The sequence below is a fragment of the Chironomus tepperi genome, unplaced genomic scaffold (genome assembly GCF_022539635.2).
Source record: "Chironomus tepperi strain 1889 unplaced genomic scaffold, CSIRO-AGI_Ctep_v1 contig_261, whole genome shotgun sequence".
Classification (NCBI taxonomy): Eukaryota; Metazoa; Arthropoda; class Insecta; order Diptera; family Chironomidae; genus Chironomus; species Chironomus tepperi.
Window position 1 is genome coordinate 473,635 of NW_027226383.1, and position 15,809 is coordinate 489,443.

Genomic DNA, 15,809 nt, shown 5'->3' on the forward strand with positions numbered 1-15,809 from the left:
AAGGAGCAGCAACGTCTAAAAAAGGAATATTTTACGCATCAGATAAAAAATCTTATTTTAAGAATGATTTTTGAATATATTTTTGGATAACAAGCTCGAATGTCAACCACACAATACCAAATGCCTAAAAATATTCAATTTTTCTAAACATAGCAACCTGTTGAACATTTTAAAATACTCTTCATATATCAAAAAACAGCCTAACCATATGTCCTCTAACCCCTTATCTCATATCCATTTTTCACAATCATCTCGTATCTACTTAATATCAAATGTCACAAGCTATTGTGATATGAGATTCTATTATTAGACTCAAAAACACATTCTTATGTGTATGCTAAAAATATATCTTGTCAAAGTTTTTCCTTATACCCTTATTCTTCATTTTAAAAGTATTTTTATGTACACATACTTATTTTTTATTATTAAATCATCCATAACATAATCAATCTAATTGAATTAAGAACCCCTCCATTGATTATAATGTGAAAAATTTTCATATTCCGTCCTTATTGCGTCTTTTCTTTTTATGAAATTTTTTTCCTTGTTGCGGTTTTTTGTTGGGAAATTGAAAATCCTGTGCGGTACAAAAATGAAGGAAGCTTCGACGTGGAGCTTTTAAGGGTCCGTCAAAGCTCTTACATTAACACTAAATAGAAGCCGCCTCCATGTGGCATCCAAAGGGTAAATAATGCAGATCAATTGTGATCCAATGCCTCTTATAGACTTCGTCCAAAACCAGCTCTTTAACTGACTATCGCTTGACCATTTCCGACTCCAAGTGCAATATTGTCTTGATCTACAGCTTTGCTCTATGAGTTCTTAGAACGGCCACGTGAGATTAATGCTCTAGCGACGCCTTAGAAGCTCCATTGTTAAGCCTTCTTACTTTATATCACTTGAGACTAATGTGTAGGCCACAAAAGTCGTGATGAGAGGAATCAGTGTCAAATTTACCGGTTTCAATCTATGTTTAGGATCTAAGCAATTGTATTGAAGACTAAAGCGTGTCAGAATTTCATTGAAATTCAAATTGAAACCATTTAAAACCTCCATGAAGAATAAAATCAATTTTTTATACACAAGCACGCTTCATAATCACTTCATACATTCTCTCAAATTTCCAAGAATCCACAATTATCCATCAAACAAAAATCGTTCCGAGAAATCCTTTCTAAAATTGGAAAATGTGCTAAAAATATGTTTTTTATATTCATCCACAAGTCGCTATGATTAGCATCAGAAGTGAGTGAACAAGAGAGAGAAAAAAAGGAAGCTTCAGTGAATGTTCTCGAAGCATTTTTTATATTCTCTCGGAAAAAGTTCTCATTCACGAAAATTTATTGGACAGCTTTTCTCGCTCTCGTTTTTCTCGTATTCACATCGTGTGCTTCCTATACGAATAATAACAAACAATAATATCATCTGTGAAATTTTCATTGACTAGCTATTCCATACCATTTGTTGCTTATGCGGCATTTGAAAATGTGGAAGTAGTGTTAGTGCTCTGATAATTTTACATTTTTTTTTAAGTTGACGTACATGAACAGAGTCATGGATTTTTTGTATCGGGTAGTATTCTTGGGAATTGGATAAAGTTAAGTTAGTGAGAAGTAAATGATGATTTTTTTGGAAAGGCCTAACAGAAAAATGTAATTTCGGATATCTAAGATGGTATAAAAATTAATGATGAAATGAGCTTTTTTATTTAAAGATTGAGGGGTCTCTTTGAATGATTATTCGCAGGTATGTGTAGATGATGTGGGTTGTTTGAAGATTTATTGCGTCCTTGTGAGGATTTTCGGTGAATTTTTTGTTGATTTTGTTGAGATTTTAGCATGTTGTTTTATGGTTGGTCATATAAAATAGACATATTAAGAGATGATTCTCGAGACCGAGACTTCAATAAACTATAAAGCCAAATCTATGCTTTTAGTTAGATTCTAACAATCCCGTAATCTCAAGCATAGTTGACAATTAGCTGAAGGCAATCAGCAAAAGCCCGCAGAATACTATATGCCTTCGGCAGTCAACGGCGACCGTTGACATTTACCTTAAAGCAATCTGCAGCTCGTCGCCGCTGACTGCTGATTGTAGAAGACAAAAGATGGTCGAAGACAGCTTATTGCCAACTCTAATCTCAAGTTCGCTTCACATAGAGTTCCACAAGGCACATTTTGTAGAAATTACCAATAATCCGTTCATAGACCAAAGTGACATTGTTCCTTGGACAGATTTGATGAAATCAAACCCAAAGTCAGAGCTAAATCATCTTGGAGCCATATTTTCGGTCATTTCTATGCAGTGAACTATTCGGAAAGGGTCAAACACTATTGATTGTACGAAAGTGCTTTATCCTAGATTTTCCAACAATGTAGTCAATTTAAGTTCAGTTCTTCCAAAGCCATTGTCTAAATTTAATTCCAATAAGCAATCACTTAAAGTCCATGTCAAAATAAATCAATGATTTTAATTTTATCATCCATAAAAATGTTTTGTATCGTTAAAAATTCAATTACATCAAATTCTTTATATTCCAAACCTTCTCCCACACACACACAAAAAAGAGCTCATGGCATTCATTGATGAAAAATCCTCTGCTAATCGATGACAGGTTCTAAAAATTTGTGGCACATTTTATGAATGAATGGCAATAAAAAAAAGAATGTTTATCTACACTAAAGGCAGGAAAGGTGATGAAAAATCAATTTTGTACCTTTTCATCTACACAAAAAAAAATTTGTGCTCATAAACATCAATCAATCATTTAATAGATTCTCACCTTACATCCACCTCAGTCTTTATCAATAATGTCTACAATATAAATAAAAAAAAAAATACTCAATGAATGAAATTTTATTTCTAATTTTAAAATTGAGCGGAAAGCTGTCATGTTTCCGGCCTCTCTTTTGAACATCGCTTCGTGTGTGTGCACAAAGTTGTGCTTGTATCTTGAGACACAAGAAGAGGCAAAAAAAAAAAATTTCAGTCGCCATTTCACGAGAAAAAATATTGATAACATATGGAACGTGATTGTTTGATATACACGGACGATAATGGATGATTTAATGATGTTTTGTGTTTTGTAATCATGAAACTGAAGTGAAAACAACCTGCGGAAGTGTAATAATTTTTTTTTTCTGTGTGTTCTTCGTGAAGGTCATAAAAAAATTTATTTTTACGTATCAAAAAATGCACTCTTTGATATCATTTAATGTCTGTTCATACATACATATGTACCTACAGGTTGGGTGGGTTGAAAAATATCGATGAATTTTTAAAAAGCCCACATGCAATAACAGATAACGAATTTTCGTCTGTGCAATTGTAACGGGGAAATGGTTTTGGCATTCATTCAAATTTTTTAATGTGTGTGCTTGTTGGAAGAATAAATTTTTATGAATGAACGACTGAAATGGATAAGGGTGCGGGAAAGGGTTTAGTATTGTGCTTTTTTATATGAGGATGACTAAATTTAAAGAAGATTGCTTGACGTTTAGGATTTAAAAGGGAACATATGTTGTTTTTTAGTGAAGTTGACACATGCTTGAAGCTCGGGCATTAATTGCCTCAGGATTTAACATGACAGTTAGTGCTAAATGGTGAATCTACTTTTTGTGCAATATAATCCTTTTTTGACTGATTATTCAGTTCTTGGGAAGAAGGATCGGTGGGTGGACTTATACAAGGGATATTAATAGAAGCTGAATATTTCCCTAAGGAGTCATTCACTAGTCAATACGTAATGCTCATTCCGAGAAGGTGAAGGAGAGAAACGGTCAAAATAGTCCATTTCACTTTGGCTAATAAGTTGGGTGGGTTAATGTGGCTTGGTGACTCGGTTCAGTAGTTTGGTACCTTATTATTCAACTATTGTCCCTGTGGAGGTTCATGGATTCGAGTCTTATCAGGAAATATTTGTAATTTGTCTTTTTTCGGATCATATTTAGTGGAAACGTTGCTCTCAGCCTTCCTTTGTAGGCTACAGCCAATTTTTCAAATCATGTCCACCAGCCGCCCCCACAAACAATCCCTAAATGTTTTTCCCCAATCTAACAATCAATCATTATCAAAACAACTAGCAAAACAAATTCCTTAAATTCTAAAATTAACACAAAAATAACTTTCAATCCATAAAACTCTCTCTGTATCCAAAAATAAATTACGTTACTGTTTTCCACTTCCTATTTAAATCCATTTTCATCCGATACCCTTCTCAAATGTCCACAACTGTTCATACATTTTCATGTTAATGGAACTGCATCGCCTACACACAAAAAAAAGCAAATTCAGCAAGATGTGCTACATTGAGTGGGTGAAATCAATGTTTTTTAATGAAAACACAGCAACAACAATTTTTTTTACTATTAATTAAGTTACAATATTGTGCTGAAAATGCTCGAAATAGCGGATGTGATAATCATCAAAGAAATATCAATTCAATTGTAGTTAACAACAGAAAAATGATAATAAAAGTCGATTCAATAAACAAGTTGAGAATTGGGAGAAGTAGTAAAAAAAATTTATTTATGTATCAAATTCGAATTACGCTGAGTGCTGATTGTGATTCATTTTTATTTTATTTTTATACGTTCTTACATTCTTTATCATGTTGTAGAAATTCATTAGGTAATCAATATGTCATCATGTATAATCGAGTATGTGTGAATGCTTCCTTTTGCTCTTTCGAATGATAATGAAAGTGGCAATGACGAGATGATGGAGTTTTTTTGGTTTATTTATTGAATAAATTGGATTTTGGATTTCTGGATTCTTGGAATTGCAATTGATGCTTGCTTACTTACATACTTAGCTGGTTCTATAGATCAATTGTGATTCATGGACAATGACCTCACTTAGAAGTCGTCTAACGTTGACTGTATCGGAAAATCATCAATATCAAATGCTACACTGCCTATTAACAATATTAATGGTTTAAAGAATATAATGTGATTGCCTTATGCGTAACTAGTGTCAAACATAATTCCTGAAATGAGTCCCAAATCCTAAAATATAAAAAAAAGAAATATGTTGAATGATGTTTCATAGGACAGGGTATGATGAACTGCCACCCTCTTCCCCCTAACATACGCTCTAGGCTTAGCTTTCACAGAAAAATATCAAAAATCACTCAACACTCCCAATTGTCCTCCATAAAAATTTCAATCAAATTTCATGTCACCATCAAAATGAAAAACCATAGCTTAAATTTATCTGATGAATAAAATAAAAAGTTAAATTAATTATCAAATTTCTGATCTAGATTTTACGAATAATTATAAAATATACATTGTCATGTTTGTGCATTTCTTTTAAATATAATGAATAGCTTTGAAAAGTTTATGAACTAAATTGATACCGTTTTGTGATAACTAGTTATAGAGTTTCTGAAACAAATTTTTTGTAGGTTTTGATTCTTTTGTTTTGGAACTTGTTAAAAAGCTTGAAAATATGATGTTATAAATTTTTATAATGCTATTGTTTTCTCAATATATTGAGGAAATGGATATTTTTGTATGGCAATAAAAGTTATTCTTTAGGTTTGGGAAAGAATGCAATATGAATCATTTGTGTAGTTAGGTGTTAGGCAATGGAAAGGATTAAGTTGAATTTTATGAAAATAGACACAAAATCCAATAGAAATTGATGAAATTTCAATGTAAAGTAACTTCATTTTCTTAGTTTTTGACTATGACTATCATGGGCTCATTAGTCGTGATTAGGATGACTTTAATTGACACCCCAGCTTCAATGTTTGATAATGTCATACTTGGAAATGGTAATTGGCAAGCGATAGCCAGTGATAGAGCCAGCTTCAGTCGACAACTGAGGGAGGCAATAGTTCACACTTGACCTGTACGGCCAGCGAAGTAAGTCAGTAAGCTTCAATCTAGAACGAATTCTGCAGGAATTTTTAAGGAATCCAAGCCAAAAATTACACTTATCTGGACAAAAATCGAGTTAAATTTTCAATCTTGAAGAAAAATTTGGATCCGTCTGGCTACATCATGTAGACTCATCGATATTACGTCAAACTTATGCATTAAATAAAATTACAAATTTCCTAGTTTCAATTTCCTTTAAAAAATCGATTCATGTTTCAATCATTATTATTTCATTCTAGTATCTTCCTCATTTTTCCAATTGAAAACATTCACAAGAAACTTCGAAGCTTGCAAACTTTTGCAATAGATTTAAAAAAAAATTAATTAAGTAGAGACGTCTTAACAAGACATGGAAACAAACTTTTCATCTTAAACAAACTATTTGATTTAAATTGTTAAAGTTTTTAATGACTACAAATTGCAATGCTGAACTGTCTACAAAAAAACTGCATATAAAAGTGAAATCTGAGTAAAAAAATAATCATAAAATTGTGTCAATAGCATCAAATGCTTTAATCAGTCAACAAGTTAAAGAAAATGTTCTGAATCAACAATAAAAACTTCATTAATAGCCTTTTTTTTGTATTTTGTGAACTTAGGATTTGGATTTTGCTCTACAATATGCTGGCACGTGTAAGGAAAAAAGCTGTCAGCTTAATAACTTTACATCCCGTACTGATAAGGGATCAATGTCCCATGTAAATGCAAATTTCTGATTAGCAACACTTGATTTAGATTAAGGAGACACTCGTGGATGCCTTTTTTGCATTATTTAATCTAATTTACTTTCATGATAATAAAAAAATGAATAATTTAAGTATTTTTCTAGTCACATAACAACAATGTGAATTTTTATTGACAAATTTGTAGTTATTAAAGCAGTTATAAGTTAATTTCCTGTCATATTACTTGCCGTACATTTTCTTTTTGAACGTTTGGTATTTTTTACCACTTTTTCCATGTCCTTTCTGTTTTACAGCATTGAAAATAGAAATATTTATTCTGAAATTTTTTTCAAGGCTACTCGAGTTCATGGATGTTCAATTTTACTCAATTATGGGTCGTTGACTTTTTAGAAAAGAATTTTTGTGTGTCTGTATATTTTTCATTGACGTATTGTAAAGAATTTGAGGAAATATTGATTTTATGTCGTTGCGTTTTAGTAGAACTTGAAAAAAAAGACATTTTCTGGAAATTAGTTATAGTAGCCAGGTAAGCTTTAGTCAAGTTTAAGGCTAGTCTTTATGAAATAAAATTGGCTATAAACTCACGCAAGATTGATTTAAGTCAATTCGACTCCATATGAAATTCGAATCGACTTTGAGCTCTGCTATAAACTTGCTTAGATTTAATTTTTAGGTCGTGTAATTACTTACTTACTGCGCTGAACAACCAGATCAGTTGTATTCCATATTTAACCATCCGTTTAACATATTTTCTTTAACCTTGGTCGTCATTGTTAGCTCCAGTCTGTATCCTCCTATTTGGTTCACTTATCTATGTATTTATGGATGGAAGCTTGCCAGGCCAATGCACCCTAAATTAACCAGACCTTTTAAATGTGTACTTAAGTAAAATGAGCTTCTGACAATTTTTTGCAGAAGTATGCAAGAATTCTACAGAAATTCTGTCGACTCAAAAGGTCGCAATCTGTTTGAATCCTATTCAAAGTCTACAAAATGTAGCATTCAACCTAAACCAACAATATGTACCCAAACCCAGCATCAAATTTCCACTTAATGAAGTGTCAATACCAAGAAGTTAAAGAACATTCTCAGTTCTGTATAAAAATTCAAACAAAAAAGTCAGAAAATCCACAATATTCATTAATGTGTGGATAATATCCGAAGAAAATTTCTCTGAACAAACATCGTAGGATGTGGATATCAAGGTAATTTTTCTCGATATCTTCTTCATAATTCCCAGTCAACTCATCATAATTTGTTTGGATCATCAACTTTTTCTCAGAACTTCCCTTCACTCAATTTAACATTTTTTTTTTCTTGGGTATCTTCAGTAGCTCTTAAAAGCCCACAGAAGATATTGGTTTCATTGTTCTAGAAAAAAAGATCTCAACATAATAAGTCTAAAGGTCATAAATGAAGTCAAATGTCCGAAAAAGAGCTTAAAAGCTAAAAATACTCAACAGCCTCTGTCGCCACTCGTGTCATAAATATTTATTGTTTCACAGCTTCTATGTGATATGTCCTATTTTTATTCGAATGTGCAGGCAATGATTATTATTGATTTACTGGTGTAAATTTGATGAGCATTATTTGATTCCTTGACTTTATGTAATTCCACGTATATAATTATGGACCAAGACTTTCATAAAATCCAAAAAGTCAATTTAACAAATTTGCAATCAAAAGTTTTTTTTCAATTAAATGGCACTTTCGAATTTGCTGTAATACACTTCGACTTAATGATGCAATTTCATTATAAAAAAGGTAAATCCCAAAGTAATCAAATGGAGTGAGACACGACGTGAGCCTGAACAATGATTGAAGAAAAAAGTGATTACTTTGACCACGCCTGAAGAGTTTATGAAATGAAAACACAAGAAGAAATTCTTAATTTGCAATAATCTTTTTTTGTTATGTTTTTAAAAAGTAACATAAAATTAGATTCGGTGTTAAATTGATCAATGAACACTAGCCTGGAGGCATACTTTAAGTACACTCTCTAAACTCACTTAAAATGGTGCTTCAGAAGCTGTTGAGCTGATATTCTGTGAGTATAACTTGATATTTACATTCTAAAAAGTAATTTTAGATAATTCTTTGCTATGTCAAAGCCTCACTTTTGGTAAGAAAGCTTTAAATAGCACAAGCCGGTTTATCGATCTAAAATTTGGCGCCAGGTCGACTTGACTCTAGCAGAATGTCGAATTAAAATTGAATCTGGCACTATGTAGATAGATAGAATAATGATTAGGGTCCGTAGATGACTAAAATGCACTATGAACTCCGATCTGTTGTACCATCCCTGAATGTCATTTAAAGGATTCCGCACTAACTGATAGTTATGCTGACCTAGGTTCGATTTTTAATCGATTTGTGCAATTGGAGAAGCTTGGTAAGGTCAACTCTAAGTTAGATAGAACAAATGTTATATCCAGAATACATCTTTAAGAATTGCACTTCGAATCGAGAATCGTCAGAAGTGGTAGCCAGCGATAGAGCAAACTTAAGGCGACATCTATAAGGAGTCATTTATCAAAATTGATCTTTATGGCCAGCGAAGTTTGTAAGTAAGTAATTTACATGACACCAGCCAACCCAAGAACAATACCTCAAGATTCTAAAGAACTAGAATTGACAAAATATGAAAAAATTTGACTTTATTCATAAAAAATTCCTTAATTTATTCATCTACCTTAATAACCAGCTCGACAATTAGTTCTACAACACAAAGCACCAAAAAAATACAAAGCAACAACAATGAATCAAATTAATGACCGATTTAGCTTCTATAAATATTTGACGAATAATAAAAAATAAAAAAATTCTTTTGCGTGTTATTAATATGTACAGTAACAAGAAAAAGACATGTAGTAACATAAATAGCCGCTTTAAGTAATCTGATTTCTAAAATATGAATAAATATATCAGTCAGTTCTATAAATATAATTGCTTCATACCTTGCCTACCAAAAACAATTCGTCCTTGAAATTCTTTGCAGTATGTCTGTAATTAATTATTAATAAAAAACTGCTGCTACTAGCTCTAATCAACCGTAAAAATTCCAAATTAAGTTTCAAAAAAAATTATATGCGATGGAAAAAAAAATAAAAATCTGTTGAAATAAAGTTACACTTAATGTGGTATGCTTTAATTTTTGTGCTTTGTGAAATGCTTTGCTCGATTGATTGAGTGAAGTTTTGTTGAGTAAATTAAGCAAAATTAGTTGATGGAATGTGAAAAAGTGTTTTGTTTAGACATAAATTTTGAGTTTTTAGTTAAAGTGTTTGGTTATGTCTATGTTTAATTTAGTGCTGAGTTAGGAGAGGGGTTTTAGGTAAATTTTGTAATTCTTACAGAGAAATCTACTACGTAATTCCATTTTTTATGAACAAAATCTAACCCGGAACGTTAACGGCGCCAAAATTACTGATAATATGACACCAGACCGAGTTGACTCTAGCTTAAAGCCGGGATTTATCGAATCTGACTTGAAGTCAGAGTAACGTTGGCTTGAATTCAGATTTTTAATCATTTTTACGCTGTGTGTAATCTGGTTGGACTAAATGAGGAAGAAGAGCATTCAGAAATCAATCTCGAGTGCTAAACTGCTGCAAATTTCATTTTACGCCATCGAGATGAGCCAAAAACAGTCTTCAGAGTATCTCTACGCCTTACATCAACGCAGCGAAGCTATAGCGCCTTATCGTCTTCATTTAACTCCTCCAGAATGCTTTCCCCATGTAAATAAATCAATAATTCCAGACTCCTCCAACCGCAACTTATCACTTGTCTTGCACATGTCAAGGTAAAAAATTCACAACATAACTTTCAAAATCTGACAACTTAATCAATATTTTAAACTTAATAAAGCTGTTTATTAGCCTTTTTTATTTTAACTTTTTTATTCATTACGTAAACAAAAGTTGAACGTCCTGAATGTAGAGCGAGTGAGTTTCAATGTTGATTCTCATCTCACTCTCAAGGCTTCATTTTTTTATATCGTAAGTTTTTTATGTGTGATGGCGATTATTGAGAGATATTGTGAGGTTATGTGGGGCAGAATATATGATTTATTATTTCCTTTTTTAGTGGATTTAAAAAAGGGAAAAAATGATCAATTCAGAAAAAAATTGCAATTTTGCAAAGTCATGAAGTTTACGAATTGGATTAAATAATTTGAAAGTCATCAAAATTTATGAAAATGTAAAAAAAAAAATATTTATTTAGGCACCTCTCAACAAAAAAGCTAATGTCAGTTTTGTATGCACAATACCTGCTTTAACTAAACGATAAATCAACAATCTAAAAAACTCACCTAACCTCAAAATTTATCGTCTAGTCAGATAACATCAATTGCATTCCACACAACCCATAATCACAATTCATAAAAGCTCCTCACAAAAAAAACACAATGCAATTTGCAAAACTGCTAATTTATATTTTAAAAAAAGAATAAATTCCGATCTTAATCAATTCAGTCTTTGTGTTCGACAAATTATTGAGTTTTGACGGCTTGACTATAAAATATCAATATAAATATGAGTTATATAATGCACGTATTGAATAAATTATGAATTTTACTGCTGCAAAGAATTAATTTTTTTTTATTTCACTTTTCAATGTCAGTAAATTGTAGCACAGAAGCAAGAAAAGAATTTATTAGGAATATTAGAGGCAGGGGTGTAGTTAGGAGGAGGGTTGACCCCGATTTGTAAAAAAAATGTTCAATTTTTTAAAGAAATTCGTGAAAGAATTCAATAATTCCCCTTAAATTGTTTAGGAGGATTAATATTGAGCTACACTCCTGATTATAGAGCTTAATGAATGATTAATGGGCTGTAATTTGTCATCAAGCTAGAAGTATGAGTTATTAGTAACTACTAGTTTGATGACTGGTTCTGCTTTCAGTCTGAGGGACGCAAATGAAGAATGCTTCATTACAAAGCTTTGAAATGCTCCGTTAAAGCTCATTTTAACACCAAATCGAAGCCCGTCTCAGTATGGCACCATGTTAGAATCTTCTTCATTTGTGTCACTCGGGTAGAAGGCTCAAGCATCATTTACAGGACGAACACAAACAAAATATCGACCACAACATTCAAACGCATTCCAACAGATTCAAAACAACTTCTTTTTCTCCCCAACAGTTACTATTCAATACTAACATGACCAATTTTGACTAACAATAATTTCGACTGTCCAAATATGATCATATCATATAAGCGTGCCAAATTTTTATCTTAATTGATCATACACAACGCAAAAAAATAATACTACCATAATAATTTGCAGTAGTCTAATGAACATACATTGTTTTCTGTCAAAACTAATCGTCAAAATTAATCAAGTCATCAGGAAACAATTCTTATGATTTTTTTCACATTTATTATCCCTTTAAATGTTATGACAGGAGATCCATCAAATTTCTAATGAATCCGAGACGATGTCAGAAATTAGAACTACTTTGAGATGCTTGAAATATCCGGAATGTTAGAATGTTTTGGATTAAGATCGTCTTAATATGTCAATTTTTGATTTTTATTCATCAAAATACGAACAAGATCACAAAACTGACAAATAAAAAATGCATGACAAAGTCTGCGATTTCAATGAAATTTACGATGCCAACAGCTGCCGTTCTTGAATGCGTGAGCGTGAGAGTCACGAGATGTACATTATTATTCTTAAATGGTGACTTTATTCATCAAGATTAGCTAATCATTGAGATGCTATTTATGGACATAGGAAGCTGAAATGGCGAACAATAAAAAAAAAGACAAAATTGTTATGTAAATGGAATTGTATGGATGAATGTTATGGGAATTTTGAGAAAGATTTTAGAATTTCAGAACAAATTGGACTTCCTATACTTTTGAGCTCAAAGTTGACAGGAAATTTGTAAGAAGTTAAATCCTTCCTTAGTTATTGTTCTCATGTTTTAATATCTGAAGGACAGATGCTCGGCATGACCTTGCGTGAATTCTTAATCATAATCTAGAGCATTACTCAGCACATGCATAGAGCTTGCACAGTATTAGCCACATAGAACAAAATAGGATCCTGAAAAGCACAATTCATCAGTAATTCGATTTAAAATTAGGTCTTATGTTGGTGATTTGGGTAGTTTTGAATTTTTTGTAAGTTCAGCACCATGCCAGCGTCACGTTGGATTTGTTCCGAATTTTGGATCGATTAACCAACTTGTGCTACTCAATCATGAACTCAGCTAAGGAATCAGTCTAACAATTCTGACAAAAATTCCCCTCAAGGGATCAATCAACTACCATTAGTAAGAATTAATCAAACAGAATTAATTAATATTTAAATTTTTTCACTGCTGGATATATATAATTGCACAATTTTTGACATTTGATAATGTTCATAGCTAATTTTTTATTATGGATTTAATACAAATGAACAAGAAGAAAACAAATTATTGAATCTATTATAGACTAAATTCTACAACTTTATGTCTCTCATTTAGAGCTATAATGTATACATTAGGCAGCTAAAAAGGCGTTCCTAGTTGAATCATATCAGTCGCTTTAAATGTCTTGCTGTTAAATAAAGAAACTTGATTTGGATGAAGTATGGAATTAGGTAAGATATTAATTGGAATTATTGATACAGGTGTGAACACTTAAAGGGTAAATAAAATTATTTGGTATGAAGATTTTGAATCAGTTGAGCTTAAAAATTCAAAAATCTATTTAATAATCACTAATTTATTTTGAAAAAATTCAAATTTCATTAAAAATTTGTTATATATTAAAGATTCTCATTCCTTGAACAAATCGAATAGAACTAATAATTTCTAGGAATTGAAAACTCTTGTAGTAGGTGCGGTAATCAATTGGAAATTAATATTAAACAGGAATCTAGTTGAGAATGCAGGTTCTTTGTTATTATAATTGACTTACTAAACTTACCTGTAATTTTATTTAGTGTAGAAGGGTTAAATTGGTTTAGGGATTCTAAATTTGTTCGACGAGAGTTGGTAAAATTTAAACAATTTTAATTGAATTATTTTAATTTTTAAAATATTTTTTAAAAAGTAAAAACTGTTTTAAATGTTAAATTACCTATAAAAAATCTAAAATATTCTTTAAATTTCCAAAAATTTTCATTAAATTTCTAAAAATTTGTCTAAATTTTCTAAATTTTTCTGTAAGTTTTTAAAAATTCTTTAAAATCTTTCAAGTTTTTCTTCGATTTAAAATATTTTTAAAAAACTTAAATTAAGCTTAAACATTATATTTTTAGTTTTTGAAAAGTTTTTTCAATTTCTCTAAATTTTAAAAATCATTTTTGATTCTTTTTCTCTTAAATTTGATAAATTTGGTTTGATTCAACTCTTCCGTTAATTAATTTCCATATCATCTGACTAGTTTATTAAACTTCACATCATAAATCATTAAAAGTAAGCAAATTCAAAATTTCTATTTGATCAATTTCCGAAACCAAACCCAATAAATAAACATCATATGTGGGTCTACAAATGATTAATTAAATTAATTACGAAAATATTATATCTAATATTGCTCCTTATAACTTATAACTAACGACAGTAAAGAACTTCAAACAATTCCAATTCGAGGTAACAAATTGCATTCATATTCAGCATGTCAAAAGCAACAATAATCGGATAAAATGAATGATAATTTTGAAAGTTATTCGAGCATGATTTGACTAATTATAGACATGACTATTCATTATTATTTACTATGTAATGTTGATTTGTATGCATGAAAATTAGGTTGAGTCTTGCAGTTTGATTAAAATGTTTTGAATTTCAATAATTTTGCTTTTAATTAGGAATGTTCTGAGAATTTTAGTTTGAAATTTAATGAGGATTTAAGAAAGTTTTGTAGATTATTTAGAAAACTTAAGTTTAACATTATTAATTCGAAGTATTTGTATGCAATAATTAAATTTAAAATAGAATTTTAGAATATTTTAAATCATCAATCATTTCATTCAAATTTAATTAAGCCCTTTACAAAGATTTGAAAAGAAACAAAAAATCCCTTTTGATAAATCCTTAAAAAATTAATTTTCACAAATCATACATAAAAGACCTGCCAAGAAGACTTTTCATCTCAGCAATGACAAAGCTAATCATAATAAAATTTTTTGAAGCACATTGATTCACTAATGAGATTAAATAAAAAGCTTTTTTTTCAACATGAGACATGATTTTATAAGAGACGGAAATTCTTAAATCAGCTGCTTCTGTTAAGCTTCATACCAATAAGAAGACAATAATTCTGTATGTGTAGATGCCGAAGGGAAATTAAATATAATTAAATTTGTGGAGCTTGAGTAAGTCACATTATGTATATATAAGTAAATTTATAACAACAAGGAGTGTCTTAAAGTGCACTTCAATTTATTTATGCTGTATGTCTCTTTATATTTGACATCTTTGGTGTTTTTTATGTCGTTCACTTGTTTATTTGTCGTCTTAGAGTCACTGATGTTCATTGTATATGTTGGTTTATGCCTATTGCTCTTTAGTGTTACTGGAAAAATTGGTTAAGACATCAAAACGGAGTTCGAAGTCTTCTTGAAATCGGTATGGATTAGAGTTGGTTAGAATCGACTTTTTCACACAAAATCTGAATCGACTTCAAGATCTTGTATTCATTCGAGTCAAAATTGATCTAAAATTGTGCTGAATTGAGCCATATTTTGCTGAATTAAGCCATATTTTGCTGAATTGGGCCATATTTTGCTAAATTAAGCCATATTTTGCTGAATTGGGCCATATTTTGCTAAGTTGTGCCATATTTTGCTGAATTGGGTAGAATTGATCCAGATTTATGCTGAATTGAGCCATATTTCGCTGAATTATGCCAAAATTGTTCTGAATTGAAATTAATCTGTGTCTGAATTAGACCAAAACTAAGCAGTATTGTAAATAAATTATGCTAAGTCATATAAAACACCAGAAATTAAAACAAATCCACAATTCCTCATCCAATAATCTACAAAATAAAGTCTAACAAAAAAACCTTTTATTTTATTATCTCACAAAACATATTCATTCACATTATCTTCTACAGATTCATTGCTACTCGAGCATGTCTTTTTCCATTCTGAGCTTATTCTTGCTGTCTCAATGCACAGATTTATTTTCTTTCTTTATTTCAATTTATACCGTCAACGACCTTGATATTTTAAAAATTGAAAGTGTCTTTAAAGATCTTATTTTTTTTCCTGTATTTTATTGCTCACC

The 15,809-nt window shown here is 30.8% G+C and overlaps 1 long non-coding RNA gene across 1 annotated transcript; it reads left to right on the forward strand.

The window, feature by feature from the left end:
• Positions 1-1,500: 1,500 nt before the first annotated feature.
• LOC139091823 (uncharacterized) lies at positions 1,501-6,614 on the forward strand. The gene is made up of 3 exons (XR_011544546.1): positions 1,501-1,652; positions 1,715-1,746; positions 6,485-6,614. It is a non-coding gene; the product is annotated as an uncharacterized lncRNA (long non-coding RNA).
• Positions 6,615-15,809: the final 9,195 nt, after the last annotated feature.